Below are 20,003 nucleotides of genomic sequence, written 5' to 3' on the forward strand. Positions count from 1 at the left end.
AGGTGGTGGGTATGCAGAGTCCTCACCAAAAACTGGCCACTGGATATCAGCTCCAAGGCCTCGAAAAGCAGTCCCTAACGCAAGGGTGAGCTCCTGAGCAAACCTGCTCTGCGTCTCATACATGGCATCCATCCGCCGTGAAAGCCTCCTATACTGGGCATCACCCATCCCAGCACCCTCCTGAGCTCTCGAAGAACCAGCCTCACCACGCCCTGGCCTAGCCATAGTAGCACCTCGTGTTGGACGCCCTCCTGGAAGACGATAACCCAGCCCATGCTCCTCAGGCTCACCACCGGTCCACTCCTGCATCCCATTCAGAGTGCCAGAATCAATCGGAGCTGCTGGCAACTGTAACTGCTCATGAGCCGGCCAGTTCACTCCCACTGCTCGGCATAGCTTCGTAACCGTGGATGCATAAGGGATGTTCATATGCTTTGCTCTCCTCAAAAACTTCAGAATTCCTTGGTAGATAAACTCACCAAGGTCCACATAGTACTCATCATGCAGAATTCCCCACAACAACTGTGCTCTCTCAACTGTGACCTCGTGTGCATGTGAAGAAGGCAAAATATTAGCACATATGAATGCATTTCATGCACGGGCATACCTATTCATGGCGATCGCCGGAAAGTGACGATACTCATTATTGCCTGGACTGCGGGTCCAAACTGTGCCCGGTCGACAGAGAGTCGCACAAATCAAATCCAAGTCAAAATCCTCAGCAGTCTTTTCATTCCAGTTCTCCTCCTCGGGCTTCCTCTCTCGCTGTCCAATCACACGGCGAATCACCGCAGGATGATAATCAACCGTCAGCCCACGGACTACAGAAAACCGATTCTTTTCAGCCTTCGCGTTCGCGTAGAACTCGCGAACAACGCTCATCGGTACTGCTTCGGGTGACTCACAAAAAGCTATCCACCCCTTCTCTGCAATCATGGGCAACAACTCACCATCCCTTCCTGATGGTAAAAATCCCCTCTCCTTCAGAATCGGCTTCCCCAACAGCCTAGTGTACTCCTCCTCCGCAGCTCTGTCAGTTAACCGAGGCCTTGCAGCAGTACCCCTCGATGAATCAGCAGTAGGAACTGTGCTGCTGCTGTCAATAGTGCGTGCTCTCTTGGGTGCCATTGATTCGTGAACAAAAGTGTGTAAGAACTGATTTTTGATGTTTGTGAGAGGGTTTAAGTGTAGGAAGTTTTGTGGGAGATATGTAGGATAGGTGTATGTATATATAGGGTGTGGATTAGATTAGGGTTTGGGAATTAAGGGATAAAATGATGGGGTAGTGGGAATAATTCGTGGGTTTATGGGCTAAAACTGTTTTTGTGTTTTTGTTTGTTTTTTTTTTCTCTGAACTGTAAAAAATTTTCTGGAACTCGACCCCTGCGCGACCGCGCAGAGGGTCTCTGGAAAAAAAAAATTTCAGCCCCTGTTTTCTGATTTTTTTGTGTTTTTGGATAGGTTATTAACTTCTAAGGGTTCCTGTAACAACAATTCATGGGTTGCCTCCCACACAGCGCTTCTTTTTCGTCATTAGCTTGACGTTCCGTACCTTTCTCAAGTAGTCAACAAAATGGCACTAACCACCTCTCGGTTTGCCATGTCCCCATAGTAGTGCTTCAACCGCTGACCGTTAACCTTGAATGCTTGGTCCGAATCATTCTCAAAAATTTCCACCGCTCCATGTGGAAACACAGTTTTGACAATAAAAGGTCCAGACCACCTTGATTTCAACTTCCCAGGAAAAAGTCGGAGCCGAGAGTTGAATAAAAGAACTTGTTGCCCTGGCACAAATAACTTAGGATGTAGCTTCCTATCGTGCCACCTCTTCACCTTTTCCTTATACATTTTGTTATTCTCGTACGCTTGAAGTCGAAATTCATCAAGTTCATTAAGCTGAAGCATTCTTTTCTTACCAGCTACATCTAAATCCAGGTTCAATTTCTTCAATGCCCAGTAGGCCTTATGCTCAAGCTCCGCCGGTAGATGACATCCCTTACCGTACACCAACTGAAACGGTGACATCCCAAGTGGAGTTTTGTATGCTGTTCTGTAAGCCCAAACAGCTTCATCGAGCTTTAAAGACCAATCCTTCCTTGATGGACAAACAACCTTCTCTAGAATATGCTTTATCTCTCTGTTAGACACTTCCGCTTGACCATTTGTTTGCGGATGATAGGCAGTAGCTACTCGATGATTCACATTATAACGCTGCATCATAGAAGTGAACTTACGGTTGCAAAAATGCGATCCTTCATCACTTATGATTACCCGAGGTGTTCCAAACCTTGTGAAAATTTGCTTATGAAGAAAATTTAGCACTGCCTTTGCATCATTTGTCGGTAAAGCTTTAACTTCGACCCATTTTGAGACATAATCGACTGCCAGCAAGATGTACTGATTATTGCAAGACGCGATAAAAGGCCCCATGAAATCGATTCCCCACACATCAAAGACCTCGACTTCAAGCATCACATTTAATGGCATCTCATCCTTCCTTGACAAATTTCCCACTCTTTGGCAATGATCACACCTTAAAACAAACTGATGAGCATCCTTGAACAAAGTAGGCCAGAAAAAACCTGCTTGCAGAATACGAGCTGCCGTCTTCTCACCTCCATAGTGTCCACCATAAACCGTGGAATGGCAGTCTCGTAATATCCCCTCTGTCTCACAGAACGGGATACATCTCCTGATGATCTGGTCAGCTCCCTGTCTAAACAAATATGGTTCATCCCACATATATCACTTCACCTCATGCAGAAACTTCTTCTTTTGGGCGGATGTTAAATTAGGAGGCATTATGTTGCTGACGAGATAGTTTACAATATCTGCAAACCATGGTTCTTCCTCCTGAATTGCAAACAACTGCTCATCCGGAAAAGATTCATTGATTAACGTCCTATCTTGTGAAGTAGAATCGGGATTCTCCAACCTAGAGAGATGGTCAGCTACTTGATTCTCAGTACCTTTTCTATCTTTGATCTCTAACTCAAATTCCTGAAGTAAAAGCACCCAACGAATGAGTCTCGGCTTCGAATCCTTCTTGGAAACTAGATAGCGAATAGCTGCATGATCAGTGAATACTGTTACTTTCGTACCAAGTATATACGATCGAAATTTCTCAAAACCAAAGACTATAGCCAAAAGGTCCTTCTCAGTAGTGGTGTAGTTCAATTGGGCACCATTTAAAGTCTTACTCGCATAGTAGACCACATGGAAGAGATTTTTCTTGCGCTGTCCCAGAACTGCACCTACCGCATAATCACTCGCATCACACATCATCTCAAACGGTTCTGTCCAATCTGGTGCTGTAATAACTGGTGCAGTGATCAAACTCTTCTTGAGAGTCTCGAATGCTGCCAAACATTCATCATCAAATTTGAACGGCACATCTTTCTCAAGCAAATTGCACAACGGCTTAGATATCTTTGAAAAGTCCTTGATGAATCGCCGATAAAAACCCGCATGACCAAGAAAACTACGGATTCCTTTCACAGAATTAGGTGGGGGAAGATTTTCAATGACTCCCACCTTGGCCTTGTCCACCTCCAGACCCTTGCTAGAGACCTTATGCCCAAGGATAATGCCTTCACGCACCATAAAATGACATTTCTCCCAATTAAGCACCAAATTAGTTTCCACGCATCTTTTGAGTACGGCGCGCAGATTATTCAAACATTCATCATATGAGTGTCCAAAGACGGAGAAGTCATCCATGAACACTTCGACGTTATTTCCAATCATGTCAGAGAATATAGCCATCATACATCTCTGAAAAGTGGCCGGTGCGCCACATAACCCAAACGAAACTCTACGAAAAGCAAATGTGCCAAATGGACAAGTGAAGGTAGTCTTTTCCTGATCCTCTGGTGCAATACAAATCTGATTATACCCGGAATAACCATCCAGAAGACAAAAATACTCATGACCCGCCAATCTGTCAAGCATCTGATCAATAAATGGAAGAGGGAAGTGATCCTTCCTTGTGGCTTTGTTCAATTTTCTATAATCCATGCATACTCTCCATCCTGTAACTGTTCGAGTAGGGATGAGCTCATTCTTTTCATTTGTGACCACAGTGATACCTCCCTTCTTAGGTACACATTGTACAAGGCTCACCCACGAGCTGTCAGAAATAGGATAAATGATGCCTGCATCTAGCCATTTTAGAATTTCTTTCTTCACCACCTCCTTCATGATGGGATTCAGTCTTCGCTGCTGTTCCACAGTTGGCTTACTACCTTCCTCTAGCAGAATTTTATGCATACAATATGAAGGACTTATCCCCTTGATGTCTGCTATGGTCCATCCTATAGCCGATTTGAATTCTCTCAAAATCCTTAAGAGCTTGTCTTCCTCACTACCTGAAAGGTCAGATGAAATAATAACAGGTAACGTAGATGAATCACCTAAAAAAGCATACCTCAAGTGTTCAGGTAATGGCTTGAGCTCCAAGGTAGGTGCTTCCTCTATTGATGATTTGAGCTTCCCTTCAGCGTTCTTGAGGTCAGAAGTACCAAGAGATTCAAATGGTATGTCCAGCTTCCGCTTCCAGGGAGAAGCGTTCAGATATTATAATTGCTCGTTGCTATCTTCATCATCGCTGTCAAAATCCCCCACTAAGGCCTTTTCCAATGCATCAGACATTAGCATGTGATCGAGTTCCGAAGTAACCGCAGAATCATTCACATCCACTTTTAAGCACTCATCATCTTCTGTAGGGAATTTCATTGCCTTGAATACGTTGAAGGTCACATCCTGATCTTGGACCCGCATAGTAAGTTCACCTTTTTGTACATCTATCAAGGTACGGCCAGTAGCCAAGAAAGGCCTCCCCAAGATTATGGGAATCTTCTTATCTTCCTCAAAATCCAGAATAACAAAATCTGCTGGAAAGAAGAGCTTATCCACTTTGACGAGCACATCCTCAACTATGCCCCTTGGGTAAGTAATGGAACGGTCAGCCAATTGTAGTGACATGTACGTGGGTTTTGGATCAGGCAGATCCAGTTTTTTAAAGATCGACAATGGCATCAGATTAATGCTTGCTCCCAAATCACAAAGGCACTTGTCAAACGTCAGATTGCCAATTGTGCAAGGAATGGTGAAGCTTCCTGGATCTTTCAGTTTTGGTGGTAACTTTTGTTGCAGAACAGCGCTGCATTCTTCCGTGAGAGCAACGGTTTCAAGGTCATCCAGTTTCACCTTCCTTGAAAGAATAGTCTTCATAAACTTCGCATAACTAGGCATTTGTTCCAGAGCCTCAGCGAAAGGTATATTGATGTGAAGTTTCTTGAACACCTCCAGAAACTTCCCGAACTGTCTATCCAGCTTTTGTTGCTGCAATCTCTTAGGAAAAGGTGGTGGATGATAGAGTTGTTTCTCCCCTGTATTAGCCTCAGGCAGAGTGTGTTCAACAGTAGTCTTCCTTGGTTCCGCCGCTTTCTCCTTTTGCTTAGATTCTTCACCTCTAATTTCAGCTTCTACTTCTTTTGCCTTTTCAGCATCAGCTACTTTTCCAGACCTTAAGGTAATAGCCTTGACTTGCTCTTTAGCTTCCTTCCTGCCTGGTACTTCCGTGTCACTGGGAAGAGTGCCAGGTTGACGATTGAGCACTGCATTGGCTAATTGACCAATTTGATTTTCCAAGGTCTTGATAGAAACCGCCTGACTCTTGCACAATAACTTAAGTTCCTCAAAATCAGCACTAGTGGGTGCAGCTGTACTTCCCTGTTGAGGATATGATTGCCTTGTAGCATACTGCTGTGGTTGCTGGAATCCAGGTGGGTTAAACTGTTTACTCACTCCTTGCTGATATGGTGGCTGAATAGCATTCTGATTATTCCCCCAGCTGAAATTTGGATGATTTCTGTTATTAGGATGATAGGTCGCTGGCACAGGCTACTATTGTCGCTGATAATTATTCACATACTGAACAGATTCGTTGACAAGAGAACACTGATCCGTAGCATGAGAACCTGCACAAAGCTCACAAACCATAGCTATTTGATTAACTCCATACGTAGCCAAAGAATCAACCTTCATTGATAGCACTTGGAGCTGGGCTGCAATAGCGGTGGCTGCATCAACTTCCAGAATACCTGCTACCTTGCCTAACGTCATCCTCTGAGTTGGGTTTTGATGCTCATTTGCAGCCATCGTCTCTATAAGATTATACGCCTCAGTATAGCTTTTAGCCCATAAGGCTCCTCCAGCTGCTGCATCGAGCATGGGCCGAGATTGGGCCCCCAAACCATTATAGAAACCAGTGATCACCATCCAATCCGGCATTCCATGATTTGGACATTTTCTCAACATTTCCTTGTAGCGTTCCCAAGCCTCGCACATAGATTCTGTAGGTTGCTGCGCAAACTGAGTAAGAGCACTCCTCATAGCAGCAGTCTTTGCCATCGGATAAAACTTCACCAGAAACTTTTGCGCAAGATCTTGCCACGTAATGATGGACCCAGCTGGTTCAGAATGTAACCAGTCTTTAGCCTTGTCCCTTAGTGAGAATGGGAAAAGCCTCAACTTGATAGCCTCATCAGTCACGCCATTATACTTAAAAGTGCTGCAGATCTCGACAAAATTCCTTATGTGCATGTTGGGGTCTTCAGTTGCCGCTCCTCCAAAAGAAACAGAATTCTGCACCATTTGAATAGTGCCCGGCTTGATTTCAAAGGTGTTAGCTTGAATAGCCGGATGAAGGATGCTTGACTGAATGTCATCAATTTTAGGCCGAGAAAAATCCATAAGAGCTGGATCAGCTTGAACAATACGATCTCCCATGTTTACTGGTTCTTTCTGCTCAGTTCCTGAATCCGAATCCTCAAAATCTAACTTCTCCGGAATATCAAGAACTTCGTCTGTCTCCTCAGCTGTATCTAAAGTCCTCTTGCGAGCACGAGAAGGAGTTTGCATAAACGCTTGCTAAAGTACCTGAAACACAACCAGAAAAAATAAGTAACTACTACGTCCTAATCACTGAGTCCTAATGACCAATGATGGTAAGTACATAAACTAAACAAATACGCCGAGTCCCCGGCAGCGGTGCCAAAAACTTGTTAGGGCGAAAACACGCGCTAATATTCACGCAAGTATACGCGTTCGCAAGTAATATAGAATACTTTCTAGTTCGTTCCCTCAGAGACTCAGACTAAATTATTGTCTAATTAAACTCACTCACCAATGTATGATTACTTCTCAATGTTAAGATAATAACACTTAAAATTATTGATTAAATATTAACTATAATTAACTACTTAATTAACCACTTAACTAACACTTCAATTTATCAATAATAAAACACTCATGAGATCACAACTTCATTATTACTTCCTTCTATAGCCATTGTTATTACCTTTAGCATGTGACAGTGATGATATTAATCGAATAACACAAAACTGATAAAAGCCAACTTTCAATGTACTAATACCATTCTACCAAGCATCCACAATTAAGATAGAAGTTGAATAGTCATCAATTATGTTGAGTTCCTATATGTCTACAGAAATTGACAACACAACGATTTAAGCACAAGTTATTCCTTTTTGATTACATAGGGCAAATAAAACTGTTAGAGTTACCCACTAATCATGCACAACGTACATGAACCTATGCTAGCATGGCAAGTTCTAAATCTCAAGATCCACCGTCGCTTCACAAGAGATTAACACCCTATCTTATATGTTCGCGACGCACATAAGACGAATACGCACAACCAATACTAGATATCATGCAATCATCACACACTAAAGTATTAAACAATTAACTAAAGAATTCCATAATAAATCCGTTGCAACCCCATGATCACGATTAGCCCATAATAGAACTTATCGCCATCATGGGTTCATATGAAATCATGACAAACAAACACAAGAAAATAATAACTAAACTAATTATATTAAAACAGAGTACGTCACAAGAGTAAATAAGTCAAAGCAAGAAAACTAGCATCCAACGTTACAACGAAACAAGAATCACAAGAATATATGCTCCCTCTTCGTTGCGGTGTGCTAAATCGGTCTTCTTCCTTATCTCCTTCGCTTCTTGCGTAAAACACAATCTTCTTATTCTTAATCCTCTTAATACTCTCTGTGAAAACGTCTCAAATCTACCTATATAATAGTCCCATAAAACTCAGATTACATAGAAGTTGGAAGCCAAACAGAAGTAGAAGTCTAAAATAATTTATCTTTTTCCCCGACCCTGCGCGGCCGCTCAGCATAGCTGCGCGGGCGCGCAGGTTGCTGCGCGGCCGCTCAGCATTGCTGCGCGGGCGCGCAGGCCTCTACTGGAAAAAATCCAGTTTTGCTCCGTTCCTTCGCTATAATCTGCCCATTCCTTTCCTCTCGTAATGGTGAACACATGCCAAAGCTTATTCTTGATGATTCCTCCCCCGAAATGCAACTAATACCCTGAAATGCATAAACACTAGAAAAACGCATCAAATACACAAAATACTTGATTTCAAGACACCAATTTAAGCCATTTTAAGACGTTCTAAGTGGTATAAAATGCCACTTATCAAATACCATGAAAAAAAATAAGTCATGTGCAAATATTGCTATTGGTCTTTATTATGATGCCTTGAATAGCAAGAAGAAAAATATAGGTGACAAAGAAAAAGCAATAGAAAATGAAAATGTTCCATCAATGCTAAAAAGGTTGGTTCACCTATGTTCAAGGCATGTGAAGTTAACTTCAGTGAAGAAGAGTTGATTATCAAACAAGAAATTGCTGATGAAGACAATGAGAAGAAAAATGCAGAAGCAACTCAATCTTCTAAAGCTGAAGAGAAGCTCATGGACAACCAAGGTTCCAAGACACCTGTCAAAGAAACCAAAACTGAAGATGCAAGAAAGAAGAAGAAAAATAAAAATGGGAAAATTGGGATAAATAAAAGCAATAATTTTGCTTATGTTGCAGATTTTCCAAGAAAGAAATGTAAGAAATGTGGCTTTGTGAATCACCTAACTCACCTTTATAAAAAGGCTGTTAGCAAGCCAGTTGAAGGAGCCTGCAAATACAATGAAGCAGATGCAAATGATCCCTACTCTTTCTGTGACAAGTTTGATTGCATCCCTTGCAACTTGAAAGTAATGAAAAGTTGTTACAAGATGAGAGTAGACCTTAAAGAAACAAAAATTGGGTCTACAACAGATAGGGAAAATACACAACAGCCAATAAATTCTATTTTATCTGAAACAACCACGCGGGTGTCTGGGTCTGTGTCTTATTGGAATTCTTTTTTGTCGAATCTTAACCATGAAAGTCTGCAGTTAACAAGAAGAAAGTGCCCAACACTGCTTGGGTTGCTAAGCACACTTAAAACTCATTATGTGCAGGGCAAAATGAAGAAGGTCATATAGATCATAAACAGTGGATGTTCCAGACATATGACAGGTGATAAGGCTCTGCTATCACAGTTTGAGGAGAAGGCTGGTCCTTTGGTGACCTTTGGAGACAACAACAAAGGATTCACAATGGGATATGGAAAGGTTTTTTCTGAAAATATTGTCATTGATGATATAGCACCGGTAGCTGGTCTTGAAGTGAATCTTCTTAGTGTTAGCCAATTTGCAGACAAAGATATTGAAGTTTTATTCAACAAAGAAGAATGCACTTTTATTAGCAAGAAAACTGGTGAAGTTCCTCTAAAAGGAGCAATAAAAGGAAGCTTATTTGTTGCATACTGGGACTCAGCAAATAAGAATGAAACTTGTTGCTTCTACACCAAGGCATCAGAAGAACAAAGCAAGCTTTGGCATAAAAAGTTGTCACACTTGAATTTCAAGGTAATTAACACCTTGATAAAAAAGAGTTACTAAGAGACATGCCTAATCTGGAGTTTGCTCAAGTTGAAGTTTGTGAAGCCTGTCAGAAAGGAAAAATGAGAAGATCAAGTCACAAGTCAAAAACTGTGAATTCTATAAGTGCACCATTGCAACTTATTCACATGGACTTGTTTGGGCCAGTAAATGTCTAATAAATTTTAAGAAATAAATATGCACTTGTGATGGTGGATGATTTCTCAAGATACACTTGGGTAAAGTTCATGCACTCTAAAGATGAGACTCTGCACATCATAATTGAGCACATCAAAAAGATAGAAAAATAGGATGAAGATCATAATTGTGTAAAGAGATTGAGAAGTGATAATGGAACAGAATTCGGGAATGTAACATTGAGTGAATTCTGCAAAAGCAAAGGCATTGTTCAAGAATTCTCAGCTGCTGGAACACCTCAACAAAATGGAGTCATTGAAAGAAAGTACAGAACATTAGTTGAAGCTGCTAGAACAATGCTGCAAGATGCCAACAAGTTTCTGGGAGGAAGCTGTTAACACTGCATGCTATACTCAAAACAGATAGCTCATTAACAAGGCTCATGGAAAATCACCTTACTCAATCCTGTCTAAGAAAAAGCCTACTGTAAAGCATCTTCATGTGTTTGGAAGCAAGTGCTACATTTTAAAAGACAACTCTAAATATGTGGGAAAATTTGACTCAAAGGTTTTTGAAGCAATTTTTCTGGGATATTCATCGTAGAGAATCGCCTACAAGGTCTATGTAATTGATCAAAAAAAGATTATGGAAAGCACATATGTGAATTTTGATGATGAAAAGTGTCCAGGCTTGGAATATCTTGATGATAATGAAGCTAAAGCCCTTATATTTAAAAACCTCAACATTAACAGTGATTCTGATGAGGAAGATGAAGCTACTACACAACAGATGATGAATGAGGAGACTACTGAACAGGAAAATCATGGGAATGGAAGATCATCTCAAACACCTGAATTTGATAGCATAAAATCAGGGGGAGAAATAGAAGAAGGATCTACAAGTCAGACCAATGATGAAGAAAATAATGAAGGTACAACTCAACAAACTCACACAAGGAAGTGGGATAGAAGTCATACTAGAGAAGCAGTTATTGGTGATCCTACTGCTGGTCTGAGAACTAGAAGTGCAACTACTAATGAATGCCTACATGCATGCTTTTGGTCTCAAGTATAGCCTAAGAAAACTGAAGAAGCTCTAATGGATCCTGATTGGTATCTGCCATGCAGGAAGAGTTGAAAATGGTATAATTGTAACAAAATGGGTGTTCAGGAACAAAATGGATGAAAATGGTATAGTTACCAAAAATAAGGCAAGGTTGGTTGCAAAAGGCTACTCACAGGAAGAAGGAATTGATTATGATGAAACTTTTGCTCCAGTTGCAAGACTTGAAGTAATAAGGATTTTACTAGCATTTGCTGCACAATCAAATTTTAAAGTGTATCAAATGGATGTCAAGAGTGCCTTCCTAAATGGTGAGCTAGAAGAAGAGGTTTATGTGCAATAGCCATCTGGCTTTGAAGATCTAGAATTTCCAGAGTTTGTGTACAAGTTACTCAAGGCTCTATATGGACTAAAGCAGGCACCTAGAGTTTGGTATGATACATTATCAGAATTCCTACTTAAACATGGTTTTATTAGAGGGACTATAAACAAAATTCTCTTCTACAAGAAACATGGTGATGATATTATCCTAGTTCAAATTTATGTGGATGATATCATTTTTGGTTCTATAAATGAAAAGCTTTGCCAAAGATTCTCCAGGCTTATGTAGAGTGAATATGAAATGAGTATGATGGGGGAATTAAGTTACTTTCTTGGACTTTAAGTAAGTCAAAGAAGTGATGGAATCTTTATCAGCCAAACTAAGTATGTCAAAGATTTATTGAAAAAGTTTGGTATGGTTGATTGTTCACCTGCATTTACATCTATGTCTACAACAACAAATTTGGATGAAGATAGAAAGGGCAAAAGTGTAGATATTTCAAGCTATAGAGGGATGATTGGATCTTTGCTTTACTTAATTGCAAATAGACCAGACATCATATTTGCTACATATTTGTGTGCAAGATTTCAAGCCAATCCAAAAGAATCACATTTAATGGCTGTAAAGAGGATTTTCAGATGCATCCTAAGGGAACTGATTTTGAATATATTGGCTACACAGATGCAGATTTTGCTGGATGCAGGGTTGAGAGAAAGAGCATTAGTGGAAACTGTCAGTTTATTGGACAAAGACTTGTATCCTGGTATAGCAAGAAACAACAATCTGTGTCAACTTCTACAGTAGAGGTTGAATACATAGCTGTAGGAAGTTGTTGTGCTCAAGTGCTTTGGATTTAAAATCAGCTAATGGACTATGGCATAGTGTTACACAAAATTCCAATTATGTGTGACAATACTAGTGCTATATCTATAGTGGTTAATCCAGTTAATCATTCTAGAACAAAGCACATTGATGTAAGGTACCATTTTATTAGAGAACATGCTACAAATGGTACTATTGAGCTCATTTTTATTCCAACAGAAAAACAATTAGCTGATATATTTACTAAACCTTTGGATGAAATAACTTTCACTAGATTTGTAGGTGAAATTGGAATGCTTAATTCTTCATCCTAAGACAAGAACTCAGCTAATGTGTTGCAGCAGATTAATTTCTAGTAAATCAAAATTAATTTGATTTAATTGGAAATTAAGTGAAATATGAATTATAAATATTTCCGAAATCTCTGCATCTTTATTTTTCAAAAACAAAAATTTATCTTGGAATTTTTCAAAATTCTAGGAAAACTAAATACCAAGAAAACTGTCTAGCTGTAAATTTACATCCTTAGTATGTAAAATAAACACAAGGCAGAATCAAAATAATTAAAAGTATATAGAGAACCGAGTTCTCGATAAGTCTAACTGACTTATCGACAAGTCATTTTAAGACTTCTCGAGTGAGTTCTCGATAAGTCAATTTACTGATTTCTCGAGTGACTTTTCGATAAACATTATTATGACTTATCGATAAGTCATTGTAGAGTTCTCTATAAGTGTAAACTTACAGAGTTCTCTACAAGTATCTTTTTAGGCTTATAGATAACTCATAAATAAAATAATTTAATTCAATAAATTATTTTGGTAAAATACTTTTGGCAAAATTATTCTGATTTTATTTTGAATTTATTCAAATAAAAATTGGAATCAAATTCAGTTCATTTCTGGACAAACTGGGTATTTATTTGACATTTCGATAAGTTAATTTTTTAGTTCTGTAAAAGAGTAATTTAAAATGACTTCTCGATATGTAATTCCTTTGCAAATTGACTTCTCGATAAGTATAACCCAAACGTCTATTTTTGACTTCTCGATAAGTCATTTGCTTTTACTATAAATACCCAGACATCTCGATACATATACATACTTACATCTTTCGAGAACTCAAATGACCTAGCATTTCAATCCAAAATCGATTTCTCTCTTATTTTCACTCCTTTCTCACTAATTTTTCTTACCCACTAAACTTCATACTCATAATAATGGCAGCCAGCAATATTGTTCCCTTCATCCCCAATGAGACTAACTTTCTTGTATCTTTAGATGCAAACCAAGCACCTGAAATCTTCCAATGTTTTGTTAAGTTCCTATCCGAGACCTACTTTTTAGGGGCTCTCACTGCTAATCATGTGTTGTACTTGGATATGTTAGGGGACTTTTGGAACATAGCTACCACAAGGATAATTGTGCATGAGAACCAAGATGCAACAATTATGATAAACTGCACAATCAAGGGACAACATGTGGAGATCTCTGAAAATGATGTAAATATGATATTGGGCATTCCTACTAACAAGCTGGTAGAGGCTCTAACTCAGAATGAACTGTATGAATTCATGGAGTTCATCAATTATTCTGAGAAGATCAACCTGGCCAGCATGAACAAGAAGCATCTAAGGAGGGAATGGTCCTTTCTTTTTGACTTGGTAATAAGGGCCTTTACCTGTAGGTGTTATTCCCTTAACAATATAGCAAGAATTACAGAAGGGGGGTTGAATGAAATTGTTGAACCTTTTTCTTGAAATAAAAATGTTCAACTCGATTATAGATATATTTGTTTTGATTAGCACAATGCGGAATGTAAACTTGAATGAATCAAAACATAAGTAAACAAAAACAGGAGTCTTTAAAAACTTTCTGGTGGATTTAAACAATTCCACCAGAGATATATATAATATATCGAGAGGACTCTGTGTGCAGAAATGCTCACAGCTGCTTACAAATGGAACTACTGAGAATACAGGAAATGCTAAAGATTATGCTTACAAAGATTTCTCTGTTTTTGTGTTTCTCAGCTCTCTCAGTTCTTTTTCTATTTGCTACTCTCTTGGTTTATATATTACCAAGATTACAAAGTCAAAAAGACTAAACAAATATAAAATCTAACAGTCTTGATCTTTGCTGCTTTTCGTCCTCTATTACCCAGTTAATGGGCTTCCACAGTGTGTTTGTATCCAACTCGACGGCTGTGTGTCAGCTTTCACTGTTCAACTGATGTTTGAATTCTTGATATGATCATCCGTCGACTTTCAGATCATCCGTCGATGACATGATTGATCATCCATCGACTGCTATGTTAAACATCCGTTGATAGTCATTTGATCATCCGTTGAAGGCTTTGTTAATCATCCGTCGGTAGCTATTTTGGCACTTGACTTCATTTCACTTATACAGAATTACAAGACATTGCTCAGATTCTCTACAAAGGTGCATACATCACTGTGCTACAAACTTATTATTACATAAGCTACTCACTCGATGGATAATAAGTTAATCATCCGTCGGGACTATAATGAGTTATCCGTCGGGACTATAATTCTTATCCGTCGAGAGCTACATAATTTCACTAAGTAAAATCTACTTAGACATTTTGTTTAAGTGATCATCAAGTACACAACATATTCACAACAATCTCTCCCAATTTATGTCTACTGGAATTGTAGCCATAAATTAAGAGACACTTGATGATTACAAAACATCGTAAACATATATCTTTAAAGATAAGTAGATAAAACTGAAAGTGCTTCAATTTAAACAAAATGTACAAGGTTTGGCTCACAGTCAGTTCAAGATGCTCCTCTAGCCTGAGCAGATTTTTCTAGTTCCTTGAAGGTCTGAATCTTCTTCCAAGCTTTCTGTTGTTTTCTTCAATTTGATTCTGGAGCTGCCTGTGGAATTCTAATTCATCAAATTCTGAGAGATCTAGCATTTCTTGCATCTCCAAGAGAGTCTCATTGCTAGAGATACTCAATTGGTCTTCTAGTCTGAAGAATCTTCTCACACCCTTGTCATCCATGAATTCCATCAGCCAGTAGGGCCTTAGATGCACTCTTCTCCCTGTGTATGGGATGATAAGAGTCTTGGGAAGTGCATCTTTGGCTCTAACACTCCTTAGCTCTTCAATCTTCTTCAATACTAATCTTCTTGCAGTTACATTGAACCCAAAGTTTTTCTTGAAGGATGAATAGACTTTAATCAACACATCTTGGCTTTCTTGAAGAATCCTGTGAAGAGGCCACTGAATCTCCCTTCCTCCTTTGTACTTGAACACCAACCTTTCAGGTAGGTTTCTGTATGCATCAATTGCCCTTACTTCATCCAGCTCCTCCAGATAAAGGTTTAGATTTGAGAATTCTTTGATGTCACACAAGTACAAGTAGTCTCCCCTGTTGACCTTGGGGGGGTTGAGCTTTGACTACTAACTTGGATTTGAGAGGTGACAACTTCACTTTCTTGACTACCCTTGATTTTGTCCTTTTTGGCTTAGTAAGGATTGGCAAGTTGAAATCAGGAATTGGTAATTTATCCCACTCTATTGGCTCATCCTTTGGCACAATAGGCTCTCCATGTATGTTCCTGTAGGGGTCCACCACCCTTATATCTTCAAATACCACAGAGGGCTTTGATGATTGAGTTTTAGCTTGAGTGGATTCCTTAGGAAATTGATCTTCCAATTCCTTGTCAACAACATCCAATTTCCTTTATATCCTTCTATCCAGTTCTTTCTTTCTTGGGGATTTCTTCTGTTCTTCAATCTTCTTCTTTGATTCAGCATCTTGAGATGGTTGAGAGGAAATTTGTTGAGAAGAATTCACAGCCTGTAGCTTGGCCAAGATAGTAAACTGTTCTTTCTTTTGTTTAGACTTCTTTGCATCTAGAGCAGATTGCCTCTTTTCCTGCTTCAATCTGGCTTTTTCTTCTTTCTTTGCATGAGCAAATTATGGATGTCCAGCTACCACACAAATTTCCTTTCCATTTCTGAATATCTTTGCAATTCTCTTTCTTGAGGCTGAATCAACTGGATCTTTGTAGAAGACAATAGATCTTAACAGAAGCTTCTTTTCATCAGGCTTGGGTGTCTCATACACAGTATCCATAGGGTTCTTCAAAGATGACTTTGGATAGTTTGCCCTTGGTTTAAGAATTATCTTAGCCTTTGTAGTCTTGATGCAGGAAGATTGTCCTTTCTCCAGATAGTTCATGCTCATCTCATTCACACTGATTGGCTTGACATGAGAGTGATGGATGGCTGACTGAACTGGTTCCTTGACTAATTCAAACTTTTTCTGTATTTCCTCATCAATCTTTTTCCAGTTGATCAAAGTCAACTTTCCTTTACCAGCATCTTTTAAATTTTCTGCTGCTGCATTGATAAGATCTATACCATCTGCAACTGGTGGCTTGGAGATAGTAATTGAAGGTACAATTACTTTGCTGATTTAAACTAGAATCTCCCCCTCAGTTGGTCCTTTCTCCCCCTTACTTGATTCTCTCTCCCCCTTTTTGTCATCATCAAGTGGAGGAGTTAGACCTTGTGCTTTAGCCAGTTGCATAAGAAGATTTGTCTGAGTCTGTTGATTTTGAAGAAGTAGAGCCACTGAATTCTCAATAACTTGAACTCTGTTCTCCAGCTTGGCTATCTTCTTGTCAGAATCTGATTCTCTCCTTAATCTCAGTAATAGATCTTGCATGGTACCATATGGCATTACTGAATCCAGCTTCTCAGAGTTATAGGTCTTCAAGTCAGCTATATCCCTTTTCAATTCATCCACACTGAGATTCTGTCTTAAGTGCTGGATCTTCATTAGATGTAGAGAGTCCAGGTGAGCTTGAAGAACAGCCTTGGTACCAGCATCTGAAGTTTCCTGAAGAGCCTGTTGAATAGCTATTACTTGTTTGACCAAAGACACCTCAAATTGTCCTGGTGTAGATTCCTTTGCCCATGCCCATTCAGGTAAACTTAAAGCAGAACTTGGGCCTTCAGCTCCCCCTAAGTTCATGCTTTCATCCAAAAAACCAGAGTCATCATCATTAAAATTTACTCCAAATTCTTCAGATGGCTCTCCGGCTTGAGAAGGCATTCTGTTCACAGCAGCTTTATCTCTTTGAAGAGATTCTGTGGTGTGCACCAAATTCAAAGTCTGCTCTGCCTCCACATTGCCCTGAGCAGACAATAATTGATAGGCTGAAACAGGGTGAGTAAAAGTGTCAGCATCCAAGGAAATGTTATCAATTACAGCTTTGTAATGTTGCTGAAATTGTCTTTCCTTTTCAGCATCATCCACAATCATTGACTCAATAGCAATGGCTGGTTCCATCCTTATTTCTCCTGTACCTGCCTTTCTCTCATATTCTCTCTTTTGTTGCATCAGGGTCTCACCCTGGCTCCCCACCCTCACACCCTCACCTTCACCTACTAAGGTGGGACTCCTCTCACTCACTTTTGCCAATCCTGAATGAATGGATTGCTGAGATTCACTCTTTTCCTCTCCTTTTGCCTGGGAGCAACCCAGCCTCTCACTCAATGCACTCTCCTCTCTCAGTCCTAAGAGTGATTGTATTACCACTAAGTCTTCTGCACTTGAAATTATTGAAGTTTGAAGTTGTACAGAGACACTCGACGGATAAGTGATATCTGTCGGGTGAGTGGTAAAGCTATCCGATGGATAACTGCTGTTAAGCTTATCCATCGGGATACAATCACTACTCGACGGATGAGCAATATCCATCGAGAGAGTAGAAGTGAATGATGTGGGAAGAGAAACTATTGTAGACTCTGTGTTGATTGAAGTTATTGGAGGCACAGATGTCACAATAGAATCTGAAAGAATTGGCAAGTGAGCCAACAAATCATCTAAAAGATGATGCTCACTTGCACTAGATTTTGGCTTCCCTAACAGAGTTAAAGAAGGGGAATCAGGAATTGAAGTGTTTATCATGTCCACTTCCAGTGAGTTAGTTGGTGAGTATGGTGTTTCAGTGGCTTCTATAATGAGAGATTTTGGCTGTGACTCCACATTTATTGGAGCCACATCAATCTGAATTTGAGAAGGTGCAGGGACTGTGTCTTTAGCACCAGTTTGCACTAAGTGTGTGCCCTGTGCATCCCCAGTTGTTTTGGATTTCTTCTTTCTAGTATAAGTTTGGGGTGAGCTTGTGTCCCTAACCTTCTTGGCCTGTGCTCTTGGATGAGAGCTTTGTTCAATAGCTACATCCTTTTGGGAGGATGCAGCTAGAAGAGAGCTTTTGTCCTTTTTAAGCACTGCAGTTTATTGGGAAACTATAGTGTGGCTAGGCTGGGATTCACTCAACTCTCCAACCTTATCCTTGGGGTTTCTTTGATGTTCACCCCTTCCCTCACCTATCTTACCCTCCTTCACACTCCCCTCTTTGGCTTTGGTAGATTTTTCAACTGGTACCTTTTGAGAGATACCAGAGGGGGTTTTCATTGATTTGGATTTGGAAATTGCAGTTGTTTTGGCAGCTTTGGTAGGCAACTGTTTGGTCATTGTCACAGTTTCCATAGCTATGCCTGAAGTCAAAGAAATAGAGGAGATTGGAATAGTAGAGGGTATGGATGAACTTACCTCACTTACCTGGGGTGTCAGCATTACAGGAAAATAGAACATTGGCACATCCCTATGATGGTTGGCTCTGTTCAAGTCTGCAATGATTCTTCTCTCTTGAACCCAACAAGCCAATTTGTTGTCTGGGTTCTCAAGTACAATCTCTTGACAAAGATGGTTAGCCAAAAGCATAAAAAATCTAGCATAGTAAACATTCTTTCCTCTTTTGGCTAAGTCACCTAGTTTAAAACCTAACTCATACACAACAAGGTCACTAAAATTGTAAAATTTGTTTGTAACTAGCATGTTAAGCATGGAAATGTTCACAGAATCAAAATTACTGATTTTTCCAGAAAAGACTTTAGTTACAACATCACACAAATAACTCCATTCCTTCCTAAGACCTAGTCTTCTAATCTCACTTAGCTTATTAGTAGGAAGTGCATAATGCATGGAATTAAGCATATTGATCAAATCAGTGTCAGTGTGTGGTGAAGTTACATTATCATCAGGAATCTTGAAACATGCTTTTATCACATCACTATTGATACAGAATTCATTACCTTTGATGGTCAGAGTGATGGTTTTGTCAGTAGAATTGTAAATTGCTGTTGTCCACATCTCTTCAACAACTTCACAATAAATTGTGGGTGATTCCAGCATGGCAAAACTTAACTTGCAGTTTTTCACGAAGTCCATCATCTTGTGATAGTCTTCTGATTGCTGAATACCCTTATTGACCAAGGCAGTGAAATTGTTCTTCTCATAGATGAACCCAGTCTGTGACATGATCTTTACTACGGGTGCCATTATTAGAGAAGAAAAGCTTGAAGAGAAAGAGGATTTTTGCTTGAGAGAGAATGAAATAAACACAGTTGAATTTGAGAATGATAAAAGAAAATGATTAGAATGAAATAAGCTTTTATACTTTGCACAAAAACAACAGATAAAATAATAAAGAGAAGTAAATTATCCAATAGAAATTGCCTAAATTAGCCGTTTTAAAATAAACTGTAAAAATTCCTCCCATTATCCGTCGTGTAATGCTTACACACTGTAAGTATACTTGATGGATAATGTTCAGGGAATTAACGGTTAAGATTTAGACACTTCGACGGATGAGAATAAACTGTTATCCGTCGAGCTTTAAAAGATTCCAGAAAAGTAATTGATTTTTATTTACAATTTGTATATCGACGGATGACTCAACCCGATGGATAATGGTCATCCGTCGAAATGCAAATTTTGACTTAGCCAAAATTTC

At 39.5% G+C, this 20,003-nt stretch overlaps 1 non-coding gene across 1 annotated transcript; it reads left to right on the top strand.

Annotated features, from left to right (window-relative positions):
* The first annotated feature begins 6,292 nt into the window (after positions 1 to 6,292).
* LOC141669808 (small nucleolar RNA R71) lies at positions 6,293 to 6,399 on the top strand. The gene has a single exon (XR_012554066.1). It is a non-coding gene; the product is annotated as a small nucleolar RNA R71 (small nucleolar RNA).
* The last annotated feature ends 13,604 nt before the right edge of the window (positions 6,400 to 20,003 follow it).

This window comes from Apium graveolens, chromosome 6, assembly GCF_009905375.1.
Source record: "Apium graveolens cultivar Ventura chromosome 6, ASM990537v1, whole genome shotgun sequence".
NCBI classification, from domain to species: domain Eukaryota; kingdom Viridiplantae; phylum Streptophyta; class Magnoliopsida; order Apiales; family Apiaceae; genus Apium; species Apium graveolens.